At 41.6% G+C, this 15,064-nt stretch overlaps 1 protein-coding gene across 3 annotated transcripts in view; it reads left to right on the forward strand.

Moving 5' to 3' along the window:
- The first annotated feature begins 6,071 nt into the window (after nucleotides 1-6,071).
- The window catches only part of TAFA1 (TAFA chemokine like family member 1), a 241,215-nt gene continuing 232,222 nt past the window's right edge, over nucleotides 6,072-15,064 (forward strand). Inside the window, exons 1-2 of one of the 3 annotated variants that reach the window (XM_087744174.1) lie at nucleotides 6,072-6,155; nucleotides 7,675-7,771. The gene's annotated coding sequence lies outside the window, so the exon portion shown is untranslated. Of the gene's footprint in view, nucleotides 6,156-7,674; nucleotides 7,772-12,455; nucleotides 13,307-15,064 lie in introns of those variants that run through there. The other 2 variants (XM_087744175.1, XM_087744173.1) reach the window with 2 other exon arrangements.

Here is a 15,064-nt window from a genome sequence, read left to right on the forward strand (position 1 = left end):
AAAGTATTTGTTCATTCTTCCCATCAGCTACTCCCAGAAACAGCCTTACAACAGTTGGTAAAGGGGAGGGAGACATTTTATTGCTCCAATTCCCTTAAAGCAGCAACACCTTGAAAAACTGCAGGGCAATTATAGATGCCGTGATTTTTTTGCTATCATCCTTCCTAGCTTGTGTATTCAAGTTTAATACATCCTCACAACCATGATTTTACATGAGCATAATTAACATTTTGCCTTCTGAATGCAATAAGATGCACTTGCTGCTCTGTCTAGAGGCTGAGCCAGGAAGCATTGTTTCTCACTTGATAACATTTTAATGTTCTTGGGAAACACCAGTCTATTTGTTAAAATTTTGTTCAAATAACACCTCAGCCAAAACCGCTATAACTCTTTTCACATGAATCTTTCCCATGGCCTTGTTTTAAGCATGAATTCTCTTCAGGGGCTGTTGTACTTACTTATTTGTTTATTATTAAGGACATTGCAGATTAAGAAAAATAAAGGCAAGCAGGCAAACCTGCAGACTGCTAAGCTGAGAGACTTGTGTCCTAATAACAACATACAGTGAGGTGTAGAGTCTGTTATTAGGATAAAAGTCTAGCCATGAAGAATGACAAAACTCTCATTGTCTTTGGGAAGATCAGCATTTCTCCAGTGTCTCTCTCGTAAGAGCAGATTCTCCTTCTTTGACTGAACTGTGTTTCTAATTTAGTCACTATCAACACTTCCTCTGATTTCAACCTCATTATGAACTTCATCTATTTTTTCCCTTCCACTAAAAAAAATTAGACTTCTTAAGACAAACTGTGAATTCTACAGAAATATTCATGTTTAGACAAAATTGCCATTGAGTAACTAGGTATTTTTTGTTGAAAAGACAGTAAAGTCATGGCACTGATTTTACACTGGTGCTGAGAAAATTTACCCTTCAGGCCTGTGTCTGAGTCTCCTGTTTGCTTGACTCATTGCAGATTTTTCTCTTATCAGGTGAGTAGTTTGACCATTTGATTTTATTGTTGGTTTCTTTCCACATGCCAGAAGTACTGAGTATTTAAATATATATCTGAAGTTCAGCAGGAAATTGAAAATTGATTCTCTTCAGCAGTTATCTGAGATATGGTTCAAGTTCTTGCTTCAAGTTAGCCAGAGCAAAAAGCTGAAGCAGTCTCAGGGGAATGCCAGCTTGGCAGATATTATGGAGCGATTTCTGTGACATCTTTGAAGAGAAATTCAGAATTTATGCATTTTTTTAAACAAGTTTCCTGTTTACTCTCAGGTCTACTAAATAAGCATGGAGGGTAAGAAGAGAACAAAAAAGATTTTGAATGACTTGCATAATATGCAGGCACCTTTTAGTGGAGACATAGGTGATGAATTGTCAAATATGACGATGACCAGATTACGACTCCTTATGATTTTCTTTAGCTGTGCTGTGGCATGGCCACAGGCTCTAAATCTCATACATGTAGATATAAAGGAGGTGGCTTCTGCCCAAAGTACTCACCCACAGATTGCAATAAGAGTCAGCAGGTTGGACAGGACAAAAAGATAGGAGGACACAAGGTGACAGACCATTGCTGGAGCTTGGATAGCCATGGAGACAGACATCTGGTGTGTGGATGGCTGTCCCTACATGCACACATCCACTGCTAACTGGTGTCGAAGACTTGTGGCTCGATCTCTGCCATGAAACATAATTTACCCTCCTTTAGCTTTCCAAACAGTTCCCAAGGCTGCTGAGTACAGCTGAAGCAGAGGAGTGCACTCCAGTAAAGCTAAGTGCTTACTGTAAAAGTAAGTGGCATGACATAAAGTCATATTTTTACTAATGCTTCTATGAATTTGATATACTAACAGAGATGTACTGACGCAAAATGGTAACCTTTGTCATTCTGAGTCGTATATAAATGAATGGTTAAAACAACACTTGGGTGCAGAGTTTAGTGATGTTTTTCTCAGCAAAATCAATTAAACTAATCTTGGGTAAAGTATTTGCAAGAATATAAAAGTGACTTAGACACTTCTCTGCCTAAGCTTAAGCTTGCTTCAGCAGCACCTCCAGTGGTAGCCTATGAAATGGTACTTGGACCCCAGAAGCTGTGATGTGCGAGACAGCTCAAACCCTCTTTTATGCTTTGGCAGGAGAGTGAGTGCAATAATGATTCACTATTACAGATGAGTGTTAGTTCAATACAGATTGATTTGGTTCTCTATCTTTTTGTTTAAATGCATTTCCACATAAATGGGTCTGGTGTGTTCAAACTTCCTAAACAATAATTCCACCAAAATTCTGTAATAAATAAATTACCCTCAAAAATCTACCGGAATTAAAAATAAATCAGCAGATTCTCTGTTCAGCAGAAGCAATAAATCCTTCCTCTATCACAGCATACACTGTTTACATTTGCCTAGGGGCTCTAAAACATTATGAGATGAAATGATTTTCCTGTTCCTTGGTGTCTGGCTGCCACAGAATTTAAGTGTTTCATGAATTTAATTGTGAAGAGAACAGTTTAACATTTTTCAGCCCCCTGTGGGGAAATGGAGGGAGGAGCCAACTGGATATTATGCTGCCTGGAAAATGATTCATATTTAAAATTTAGCTATGATGACTGTATCAGGTGAGATTCAGAAGGCCAGCAAATGACCCCATGTCCATTAAAAACCCATGTAAATTGTCAAAAGAAGTCTTTGATATCATAAGTAGGGCCTAGCCTTCTGCTTGTGGTAGAATTTCATTCCACGTTGCATAAATATCTTTATTTATGCAACATTAAGCCAATTTTCAGCATTTTCCTGAAAATCTATTAGTTGCTTTCAGGCTCTCTGAAAGGTATCATATTTCATTGCATGAGAATTCATCTTTCATACTTTAGAGAAAGAGCTTATATCTCTAGCAACTAAAAGCTTGTAAAAAGGCAGTTGCAATCTTTTGCTGAAGCAGAGATAGAAGAAACAAAAACTACTACCGTTGCTTAGATGTAAAAAGAAATCTTTTTTTTCAGTGGAAGAAGATTGTTCTGGCTTACCTTGATTACTGAAATCAAGGAAAACATATAACTTAGGTCTACCAAACCATTTTTGTACAATGTAGGGAATGAGAGGGAGGATTGCTGTACAAGCTGGGAAAAAAGCAAAACTACTAGCTGCGCCTCCTTTAAACATACACCCCTTTATATTTTCATTTTCCAATCTTAGTTTTCTTGTCTTGGTCCTCTTTTGTTCACTTTCATGCTTTGCAAGCAATATGGGGAGGATTTCTGTGCCATTGTGTTAGCCTGCTTATTCTGACTTCTCTGCTTGGTGCACAGAAGTCAGAGTGTGACATGAACAACGATTTGATGTACAGAGCCTACAATGCCAAAAGAATCTAGTATTTTATTCAGAAGCAAATGACAACAAAATCTTTGAAAACCTGAGAAGAAGGTGGGGTAGTAAAAGGGATGTGTGGGAGAAGAGGAATATAAAAAAGGATCAAAGCAGATAAATTTCAGCTGGCATGTGATAACATACTCCTCAGTTTCTTAGAGTTAAAGTTGTAGCTTCCAATATATTTTAGTGATGGATCCCGCATAGCAAACTTAACCTAAATTATCCCTTATAAATTTGTTTTCTAGCAAAAAAAATAGAATTAAATATAATCTTATAAATTTTGCTAATGTGCTTGGCAGTGAAGCAAAATCAGCAGTAAGAAAAAGAGTACTGCTGACAATTTCAGTGAAGAACAAAATCAGTCAAGTATAATGTTCATCATTCCTTATTTACTATGATAATTAGATCCCAACGTTCTGCACTGTGATGTGCATGGCTTGCTTTGTTCAAGATGTTACCCACATTATTTCTTTGGGAGTTCTCTTCTTCCCTTGCCACCAACTTAATACACATGCTTTTAGCATACCCACACTGGGAATGAGTACTTCAAAAGTTTCTGATCAGCCCAGCACCTCTCTACGTGCATACCAGATGACACAGAGACAAATGGATTTGCTTCCAGGGACAGCACTGTGCGAAGTATTGCTTTGGTTCATTAAAGCAAATGCCTGGATACGCATTCAATAAATGTTCTTTATCACTGAAAATTAGCAGTGGTGTGAATGGGTCTCTTGAACTTTGTAACTACAGTCAGGGTTAAGAATGACAGAATCTGAGTGTTGGGAATTGGAAGAAATAAAAGAGTAAATCTGAAAACAGAACAGACTGGAGACTGGAGCACTCCTGAATCTCTCTTAGGGTGGAACTGTGCATTAGCAGATGGCAGCCTAAAAACAATATGTGCTGAGAGAGCTCGAGATGTATGGCAAGATTTTCAACACCTACGCAAACGTTCAAAAGAGTATTGTCTGTCAGGGGTGGTGTAGGAATTTACAAATTGCTTTTGTGTGGATTTCTGAAGCTATTATCTACATATGATCAGCTATGAGATGTTGGAGGCAAATTCAAGGCAAATTTTTACAAAATGGAATACGAGAGCTAGTCACAATATTAATCCATATGTTTTGATGTGAGCATTGTAAAACACATATAAAACAGCCCAGACCCTTCTTATTGGTAGATAATGTAGCTAGGTTGCTTGTGAGAGGCAGCAGAAAATTGCAACTGAAGAGCAAATCGTGATCTTGCCATCTGCCTGGAAGGAATTATTACATAGGGTTTGCTGTCAATCAACCAACCTGTTTTGAAGCAAAGGCAGAACAGTATATGATTTTTTTTCCATGCTCATTTCACGCACTAATTCCTTAGTCGGAAACTAACCATCTCCAGCACTAGTACGGCACACGGGGCTCTGGCTGCAGCTCTCTGCCCAGCCCTGCAAACAAGTAGATGAGGTGTGGAAGAGAGTGCTTGGAGTGCGTTTCTTAAATAATGACAAAGCCCATAGCTGTGACAAGGAATTAAATCTTAAGGTATTATGTTTGTTAAAGTGATGGCATCAGGGAAGTATCGGCTGCTCTATATCATATATTCATGCTGATTCTCACTTTTTTTTGTTCCAGTGGGAGAACTTTCCCCAATCCCTCATTTCCACCTCTTTAAGGGAGTCTTTTGTATTGCTTTCTAATTTTTTTGTTTGGGTGGGGTTTTTTTCATGAATGTAACTGAAGTCAGAAATTGTCCCTGTCTGCCTGTTTTATCTTTTCAAGGATTTTCCTAAAAACTCTAGGCTACAGTATTGCACACTGGTGTATTTCATCCATAATCAAAATTGCCTTAGGTAGCACCTCTAATCTGAGGATCTTCAAGCATGCTAAAATAGGTGTGTGGAAGCCACACTGTGCCCCTGCAGAATCCAAAGCATTTTAGAAGTAATAAACTGAAATATAATTTAAGATCACATAGTGAATCCATTATAAGAATTCACACTGCAGGGGGCAAGCAGCAAAGAAACCTCTCAATTTGTTAATGTTTTTCCACCACTGGCTTTCTTTGTGATAAAGTGGAAGCAAATACACAGGTTTGCAAATAAGCTATTTGATCAATCCCCTAGTGTAATATAAGAGCTGAGATTTCCTCCGCGGCTGGGGCCAAGACAGAATTAGTCGACTTTAAAGTGCTATTTTCAGGGTAGCACCTGGAGTTACAAAGACCAGAAGTGCAACACTGCAGAGCTGAGTTGGCTCCTTGCATTTTCCTTTTGTAGAGGTGCCAGCCAAAGCTTTCTTTCCAAAATAAGATGTTTCTGAGCACAGGTGCTGGGTTGTGCCAGGATGTGCATTTGGTGTGTGCTGGAGCACCCAGGCATACCTGGGTGCCTGGAGACATTTCACAGCCAGGAGAGACATTAAGCTCCTAGCAGAGCTCCATACAGTGTTCCGTAGCACACAGCACAACCATCCTGGCATATTTCCCAAATCAGCCTGGTTGTGCCTTGTCACTGGGATTTACTCTAACCAAAAAGTACTTTGCACCTGATGATAGTTTTTTGAGCCTTTAAACCAGCTTATCCCTTTGCCAGGTTGTGGGCCCTTTAAAGGCTCAGGTGGTTTGAGTTTCTTATCTGTGGAAGGAGGTGAGAAGAGTAGGGTGGGGATATGGTGGTGTTTGCTCCAGGAGTGGGGGCAGCAGCCAAAAATTTATCATCAAAAGAAGTTTTTGAGTTAAGAGGGGACAGAAAAAAGAGCTAAGCCTGCCTGTGAGCTCAGACCTGTTTTTTCAAGGTTGGTACTTGGGAACTAGACTTTTGGGGCTGGAGGAGTGGGTTCCTGGTTGTGTTTGTGATTTAGGCTTTCATGGTATGTTGGAGAAGCTCTTTCCCTTCCCAGTGATGTTGGGGAGGGGTGGGGGTAGCTGGGAAAATGTTGCTGGGAAGAAATTTTGAGCTTTGTTCTGTGTGGGAACCTTTCTGCTATGGCTCCTGGCTGCTTTTCCTACTAATTTCCTTCTGCCAGGAGAAGGTGGGAGTCTGGCTGGCTGGGCCAGGGGAGAGTCTGCCACAGCACAGCTGGGAAGGAGATGGGGTATTGAGCCAGGGGTGACTTTCTGCAATGCTATAGGGAGAAATTTGTTTCTTATATAGCCCCATTTCTATGCTGATGTCTGAACTATGTGAACTTTGACAGAAGAGGCTCATTTTAGCTGCTGTTGAAGCCTCCTTTTTTTTCCATTACCTGGAGATAATGGAGACCTATTGTTTGTTAAGTTTAACTGAAAGATAGGAACATAGCAAGCCTAGAGGGAGTGAAGACAGCCCAGTGACCATGTCTGAACTCACCATAGTGAATTTGCCTTCCAGAGTGTCTCAATTGCTTTGCTTCTGTTGGATTTATTTATGTTGTGAATATTGAAAACACTTGCAACTTCATGTAAAAATTGACTTTTCAGCAGAAAAAGTAAATATTAAACCTGTGCTTGGGGACTGATATTTGACATACTGAAACTGATAAATCAAATATCAAGTGTCCTCTCTGACTATAGATATACTCATTTTCAGTTCATGCACTCTGACCCGTGATTTGTCTGCTGTAGATGGGTCTTGCACGTAATGTGGCTTTAGCTGGTCTGGAAAGGCAACTGCAGATTGACAATAGCAATAGTTCATTCTGAAACTACGAGTATTTCAACAGTATTTCATGTAATGGGTTCAACTAGGCTACTATAAGAATGTCTGGGCTGAAGGCTCTTGAGTTTGTACTATGGCAAAGTTGAGAATCAATAAGAGGAGATTCTGGATTTTCAGATCAGGAGGATCTCTCCAGCTAATGTATAGCTGATAAAGGATAACAGTATCACTACTTGACAAGAACAACATGACTGGCATCACTTTAGGGCTGTTTTAACTTAGATTTCTTTGCTTTTTGGTATCTCAGAACTGAAACTAAATAAACAACTCATCTCCATTATGTGAAGGTTATGATATGATAATATCATGATATTATTATTATTATTATTACCTGCCATGATATCCTGAGCACAGTCACGTTTTTATTGTTATATTTTGAATATACTGAATGCTATTGAGATTTTGTTGCATGAAGATAATAAACTGCACAGATAATTCATCTTGTTAATCCTTAGCCAGTACTGATCGTGTTGGCTAATAGCAAGTTATAGATAAGGGTTGAGATTTTTTTGTGCCTTGTCCTACATACTTTAAAAATAACTAGGACACAAACTTTTTGATATAAACTTCCTTGACAAATATAGATGTGTTCTTTTTTTCTTTCTCTCCTTTCTTAGGCATGGAAAAGCTGTAAAAAGCAGAATCTTTGCCTCCCAAACACAGTAATTGTGAAGACTAGACATCCCTTTAACAAGGAATAGCAGCACCTTTAAGGTAGGCTAGGAAAAATAACTGTGAAAATCTTTCATTTTGTGATCTGCTCTCACTTATCCCTGATTTTGTCAATGTTCAGACTTGTTATTTAATTCTTCATTGTTTTCCAGTACAAGCTACTTATGATGCTCTTGTGGTTTGTCATGTTTGTTTTTTTTTTTTTTTTTTTTTCTAATGGCTTTGGCTGTGACATCTTGCTGGTTGGATCTTCCCTGTACATTTGGGGGTAGGGGGGTGGCTGACAGAACTGCTGCTTCTGCTAAGCAAGGTTGGTGTGGCTGAGGTAGCAAGGAGAGAAGTGCTGCAGCAATGTGGCATGAGATAAGAGGGTAGGAAGGAGCCACTACGTTTCTGGGCGCCAAGCGGAGCTTCTCCATTGAGTGTGTTATGCTGTTCCCTGGTGTTGCTGTGTCCTTGGATGCTTCCCTATACCTATATAGCTGCACCCATGCTGGGAACAGAGCAAATTTCCTTGCACTCTGTACTGCAGGTGGGACAATAATTGTCTGAACCAGCCCCTGGGCTCCCATGGGAAATGGCTTCTCTGCCCATGTTGTTGTTCAGCTATGCTTCTTTAGCTTTTGTTGTGTACAGTCTTTGTGTTTGGCCAGCAGAGGCTGTGGTTGCAGCCAGATGAATCACCAAACCTCTTGATGTTCTTCCTTCGTGAAAAATTGTGTAGATTTCTGTCTGAGCTTTGCATGGTCATCATGGTTACCTCTAGGAAAATCAGTGCATCTTCTCTTGCCACGGGAAAAGCTAAAGGAGAAGAAAGCCTGGCAATAGAGACTAAAGGATTTAATGCTGTTGTAGAAGACATAGAAAGGAAACAAGTTCAGCTCAGTCACTGAGGTTGGACCAGACCTCCTTCAAGAGAGGAGGAAAAGTGGTGGGGTCTGAGAAAGGGAAGTCTCAGGGCAGGGAAGGTTTTCCTGGGAATATATTGAAAGTGCTAGAAAGGAAGCAGAGCACCACTGTGAGCATCTGGCTGAGCACAGGGGATGTGCATCTAAAATGTCGAACATTGCTACACTTGTATGTATTGAACATGGCACATAAGCGTTTGTCTGGGCAAAGCACAGCTGCTTACTAGGAAGCCCATAGATTTTGAGCTCTCCTTGTCCCAAAAGAATCCTGATTTAGTGTTTGTGCTCCCTGTTCCACTGGGGAAAGAAACAAAGAGCCAGAAACATACAGGGAGGCTTAGGGACCTGGATGAGGGTTGCTGTGTGGCTGGTTTTACTCCGGGCTTCGTGCTTGCTGTTCAGGCTATTACATGTAGGCAGATTGATCTTCATGCACACAGCTGCTGGTTTTCCATGTGGGCTGGCTTTCAATGGAAGACAAGCTGCACGGGGAGGCTAGGGGCCAAGCAAAACTTCTGCTCTGTCAGATTTTAAAAAAAGCTTCCATAAATGTCGTGGACATAAGACAAGAGAGTCAGTAATTTGGCTTTTGGTGGAGGTAAGGTAAAACTTGCTGTTAGACTACACTTGGCTCACCTGGGGTAGCAACATGTAGGTACTGAAGAGCTGCAATGTGCACTGCCTGTTGCCCAGGCAGCAACCAAGACTGAGTTTGAGTCTATAGGAAAGAATGTTGTAGGGTGGGTGGAAGCAGCTGGGAGGGATGGGGAACACAATCTGTGAAAAGCAAAGCTTCATTGTCCCAGGAGCACTAGAACTAATGAGCTTTGCATTTCAAAGGTGGCAAGCCTTCTTCAGACCCTGTAAAATACACGCCTGGGATTTGTCGTGTTAAATCTCTACATGGGGAAAAGGAGCGTGTGGGGGAGGTAGAGAGAGAGGCAGAGGAGGCAGCATGCAGAAAGTAGAGGGCAGAGACCCTTATTTGGGTGCAAGTACCAATCTGCTGTCTGCATGAGTCTGCCTGAGTTGCATATGCTTTCCTTTTCTGTATGCACAGAAAATTGTGATAAATAGAGGTTCAGGCAGTGAAGAGCATTTATTTTTATTTGCATATTTTTGTCATTCACTTGGCATCTGTAGATGAATGGTGGAACCAGGAGGAAAAGGCTATTCTCCTTGCGAATACAATCCTCGTGTGTGTGAGGCAGCCTGTCTCAATGGCAGTTTGATGCCTGCTGACCCCTTGCAACCTACCTTCACCTTGGAAATATTATGCCAGTGTAATGGTCTGCTTTTGGCAACCTCGCCAGCAACCCCATGGAGTCTTTCAGAGCTGTGGATAGGCAGTTTTCTGTGCTCTCTGACTAGGATAGCTCAGGTCCTGGTCTCTGTCCTTTCTTCTGTTTGCCATCAGGTATCAGAGTGGAGGTGGAAGGACTTCCTTTTGACACTTCACCTCCCAGCAGCCAGGCATAGACCATGTAATCCAAAGGCTCTTCTGCCCCTCTGCAGGGCCTGGATCCGTCCTGCCCCAGTGCTGGAGGGAGCTGTCATTGCACAGGATGGTTGACACAACCCTTTGCCCCATTTACCTTCTTTCTAGAGACGAACTACTCTTTCAGCCTTCCCTTTTGATGACAAAGGATTTTGAAATGTGCAGACTGTTCCGTAGTGTCTTATTTTTCCTTCCTATTTTCTTTCCAATGTGTCAGTTTTAGTAGCCCCACATTCAACACACAGGCCCACGGGCGCATGTAAAGCATCATCCACTTCCTGTCAAAGCCAGTGACTCCTGAAGTGAGGAGGCTAACCAAAGCATCAGGTGAAGATGACACTGCACCTAGCTCAAAGCAGGGTAAGAGGAGCTGTTTTGTGTCTTGTTGGTCCACTGAAAGTTAAAATTGGCAGCGAAGACATCAAAACAGGTGTGAGGATGCTTCTGCAAGATTTGCCAAGGACTCCTCTGTTTCTGTCTGATGCTGGGAGCCAGGACAGGGAAGAGACTGCAAGCGCAGCCTGTTTAATATTCTCTTCTGTCCCTCTGATCTCCCCTCTACCCTGCAGAAGCAACATGTCCCATGTTTCTGCAGAGCTTGTCCTGAGCAATAGCAGCATCTGTCAGGGGTTACGGTGGCATTAGCCTCATGGAGCTGGGAGTTTAGCAGTGCTTGGCAGAGTGACAGTTCTGCTGTACCTTACATAAATCTGTATCTTGCATAAATCTGTCTCTGCCTACTCTGCCAAGGTGTGTGGTCACAATTTGTCTGATTCCTTCTGCTGTCCACAAGGCCTTTCAGTTTCCTAGAAGATTTTATTTGCTTCTTGAGGCCCATCTCTTTCCTCTTGCTTCACACTTCCCCACTCCATACCCTTTCCCTTGTTGTTTCCCTGCAAGCCCTAGAGGGAACGCTTCTTGTTAAACAGGTGTTATTTTAAAATAAATTCCCAACACCTGCCCCTCTCAGGTGCTGCAGAAAGCTCCCTATATTCCCATGGAAAGAGGGAAGGTCTTGAGCCTCCCTGTGGCTTTCGCAGCAAGCCACAGCAGCCTGCCACCCACCACCTACTACTATAGGCTGCACCTGATCCTGGGTCCTAGCTCCTTGCTCATCAGTACTTCATGGTACTTGGTGTGCCTTGGTTGCCTCTCATCAGCTTGCTTGGACACTTCTAGACCCTTCTGAGGCCAGAAAGTAGCAGCAACTGCCCCAGTTCTTGGCCTTCTTCCAGTGTCTAAGGAAATTCTTGGGGAAAACAAGAAAACCTTTATTAAACAGAACATTACATCCCCAACCATACTTGTGCCATGTGTTTTCATACAAAACACCTGAAAAAAATGTCCTGAGCCAACCCCTCCTGCCCAGCACTGCTCAGGGACCTGATGGGAGCCATGCTGCAGTGGTGGCCTGTGGTGTGGGGAGGTTCCACTTGCCAGTGCTCTCCTGTGTCACTTTGTCACACACACACACACCCACCCACACCACCACCCCCCCCACCCCCCCCCGCGACGATTGCTTTATTGTTTCAAGGCTGTAATAAAGAGCTGCTCTGAGCATTGTGGCAGAGACCAGCGTAATGTTCCTGTTGGTCTGCAGGGCCAATCTCTTAATATGTATTACCCAATAAAATACAGCAGCTCCAAAGGAGTGTATGATCTGTCAAGTAAGCTCACTGCACCTCTCAGTGAGAGTCTCCACTGAGATATATGTCCTTGGGTGCTGAGAAGGAGGTGCTTGAGAGTAAGGGTACTTATTACTGTTATTATTTACTATTGTTTGGTGTCTGGAGCTGGTAAGCAGTGAAGGCAGGACACTCTTCTAACACAGGTTATGAAGAAGGAAAAAAAAAAAAAATTCCCACGTTATGGTATAGCATGCACCCTCAGCTCTTAAAATGGAAGTTTCTGTTTTGTCTCCAAGCCTTCTTTCTTTTGTAGGCAGACATGAGAGCTGTAATGCTAAGTGAATGGTATGTATTAAGTCTACACAATGGCTCTTTAAAAAATAATTACATATGGTACAAGAGTGAGAGAAAACCACTCCATTCCTGTAAATGGCCACTTAAGATGTGGACAATAAATAAATAACTGTAATAAATAATTTCATGTACCTGAGCTTTAGCATTTAGGAGGAATAAATCAGAGCTCTTTCCCCATTGTCTGCTGAGATGCATCAGAAATTGAGTTGGAAGGAAAGATTTTGCTCAAGAGTTGTGGCAAGGTGTTGGAAAGCCTATGGGAGTGTGTGAGAGTCTCCTGCCCTCCCCTGTCTCTCCCTTGTTTCTTGTTACACTTTCCCTGCACCACCCCTCCCTGTTCACAAGCATGTGCTGCGCTCCTGTGAAATGGGAGAGACTCCCTTAAGCCTCACTTGCCTCTTGCGAATAAGTGCAAGAACAACGCCTGGGGAATAAAGCCTCTGCCGGCGGAATTAACGCATCTCCCAGATTGCTCATTGGGTATTTAGTCCTGCGCCTCTCCAACGGCTTTGCCTTTCCACCAGTGCTCTCCACCCTCCTCTGCCCATTCATACCTGCTCCTCGCAGACAAAACCGGCTCATCTTCTGCACTGTGCAAAGTCTGAGTGCCGGTATTTAAATGCAGCTCCAGTTGCTAAGCCCCGGCGACTAGCGGAGTGCCTGGCTAGGGCTTGCAACCGAGGGCTGTGTCGCTTTAAGGCATGTGATACTTTCCCAAGCAGGGATGTATTGAAATAGGCTACGGTACTTACAGCATCGTATAGCAGTGTACGTACAGCTGCCTTACTCTGCACTGCCCGCGCTGGAGTGAGGCTGCTCTGTCATTAAACATAAACTGCTCCTCATCCTTAAGTATCCTGGAAGCTGCAAATTATCTCAAGATCACTTCAAAGGTCTGATCAAGCAGAAGGTGATGCTAGGAGATGATTTAAAGGTGAAAATGAGAAGGTTTCCACCCCTCAAACCTTGGCCACTTTTCTGACGGCAGAGTCTGAGAGCTCAGATGTCTTCTTTACTCTGGGAACAGGATTTGTAACGAAAGCGATTTTTTTTTTTCTTTTAATCCTGATAAAGAAGATTATTGGGAAGCTATTAAAAATCCCTTATTGTGATACAGATGGATTTAAAAAGTGTTAGATTTTTCCAATGAACACTAATAGAGTGCTCTGCTCTTGGTTGGATTACTCAGGTAAGGAGCTTCTTTAGGATTTAAGATTCAGAAAGCAGATCTGGAACTCGTCAGATAATAAGTGGAGGAATACTCACTGCTGTGTTTCTTACTAATGATAAGATGATCTGTGTGTAAAAGTATGTATGTGACAGCAGTTTGCTGACAAACAAGTGCATGAAGAAATGTTTGTAAGAGAAATGCTGGGGTTTGAGCAAAGGTAGTTTGAGAAAGGGTTTTTTATTTTAAAAAAGGGGGGGGGGGAGGGGGAAGCAGAGAGCTAACAATAAAGCCAAAGTGCATTAAGTCAATCTGCTGTCCATGTGGTTAAGAATATGATGCCTGAGGAAAAACACAGGAGTGTTTAGCAGGCTGTAGAAGTTTGGCTTTGCTTTGCTGTTTGGCTAGGATTTTTAAAGTTTGGTTTAAATAACTTGAATACCTGAAATATCCCTATGTGAGAGTCACCTTTCCCTCTTACCTTGTTGTATAAAAAGCATGGGAGCACCAAATATGACAAGAAGGCATTAATTCCTGAAGACACGGGAAGCCTACTGGGAGCTCCCTGATCTGAGGGAATTGAATCTATTTTGCAAGATAAATAGGTGTAAAAGAGAGGGGGGGGAAGTACATTGTATACTGCAAAGTAAACAGCTGGAAATGAAATTAATTGTATGCTAAGCAGTGCATCAAACACTCAGTACAGCCTCATGCTGATCAAAATAATGTTTTGATATTTTCTAATAATTATACTTGTCAGTTTATGTAGTTTTTTGTAGCCAATTAGACTTAAAAAGCTTCCCAAATACTGTCTGCTTCTTTAAAATCAGGTGCAAAAAAATATTTTATATGCATCTGTTTTATTACCACTGTACTCCACTATTTTAATATTGTTAATTTTCCTACTGCAGTAATCCCCCGATATATCACATACAGACTTTTTATTTTTTAGTTCTTTTTTAAGGACGTGATTTTTCTATGAGAGACTTAATCTTTCAAAGTCTTTTTTGCTCCGTGAAAATGATGTTCAGCTGATTGGATTATTAGATAGAAAATGGCATCATGTCATTGGCTGAACAAGGAGAGTGCCTGAAGTTTGATTAATTTGGCAATATGAAATGCAGCAGAAGGTGTTGTTAAGGGAACTGGACGATGCGTAGCGTAGCTGAGCCTTGCAAACCTCCTGATCCTTGCAAGCATTGAGAAAGAGCTGTTGAAGTTAAAAAGTCAGAGGGAAATTTAGCCACCTAGTACAATAATGAATACAAGTCTGAAAAATCAGTTGTCTATATTGGATGGCCAAGTATGCCAGCACTGGGAGACAAAGAAATTGCTCTTTCCCTTTGTAATAGGAATCTTTAAAAAATTGTGACACAATCTGCTTTGTGAAAAGATCAGATTTTCTATAGAGTACCTATGAAATTCAGTCTGGCCATACTCCATACCCTTACATACACAGGTCGAACAAAAGGAAGCTGATTTCATCTGGGGATTAGAATATAATTCTGAGAAACAATTACTTTGTTTAGCAGACAGCATCATGATTAAAAATTAATGCTCACAAAAGCCAAAAACAAGAATCTGTTACCTTCTGGGTCATTATTAGCCTTCCAGTCCTGGGGCTAGAGTATTTTTGAAATGCATCTCAGATACCTGATGATGTTGTATGCCTATCTGTAATGTGTTTAAAGTAGTTTGGATACTGTCTGGGCATCATGGGTGTTTTAGCTGGCCGTGTGGTTTTCTTTTTATTATTTTTTTAAACTCCCTTGTAAAGTC

This window comes from Nipponia nippon, unplaced genomic scaffold (genome assembly GCF_047370975.1).
Source record: "Nipponia nippon isolate SJK-2023a ecotype South Korea unplaced genomic scaffold, ASM4737097v1 scaffold_9, whole genome shotgun sequence".
NCBI classification, from domain to species: Eukaryota; Metazoa; Chordata; class Aves; order Pelecaniformes; family Threskiornithidae; genus Nipponia; species Nipponia nippon.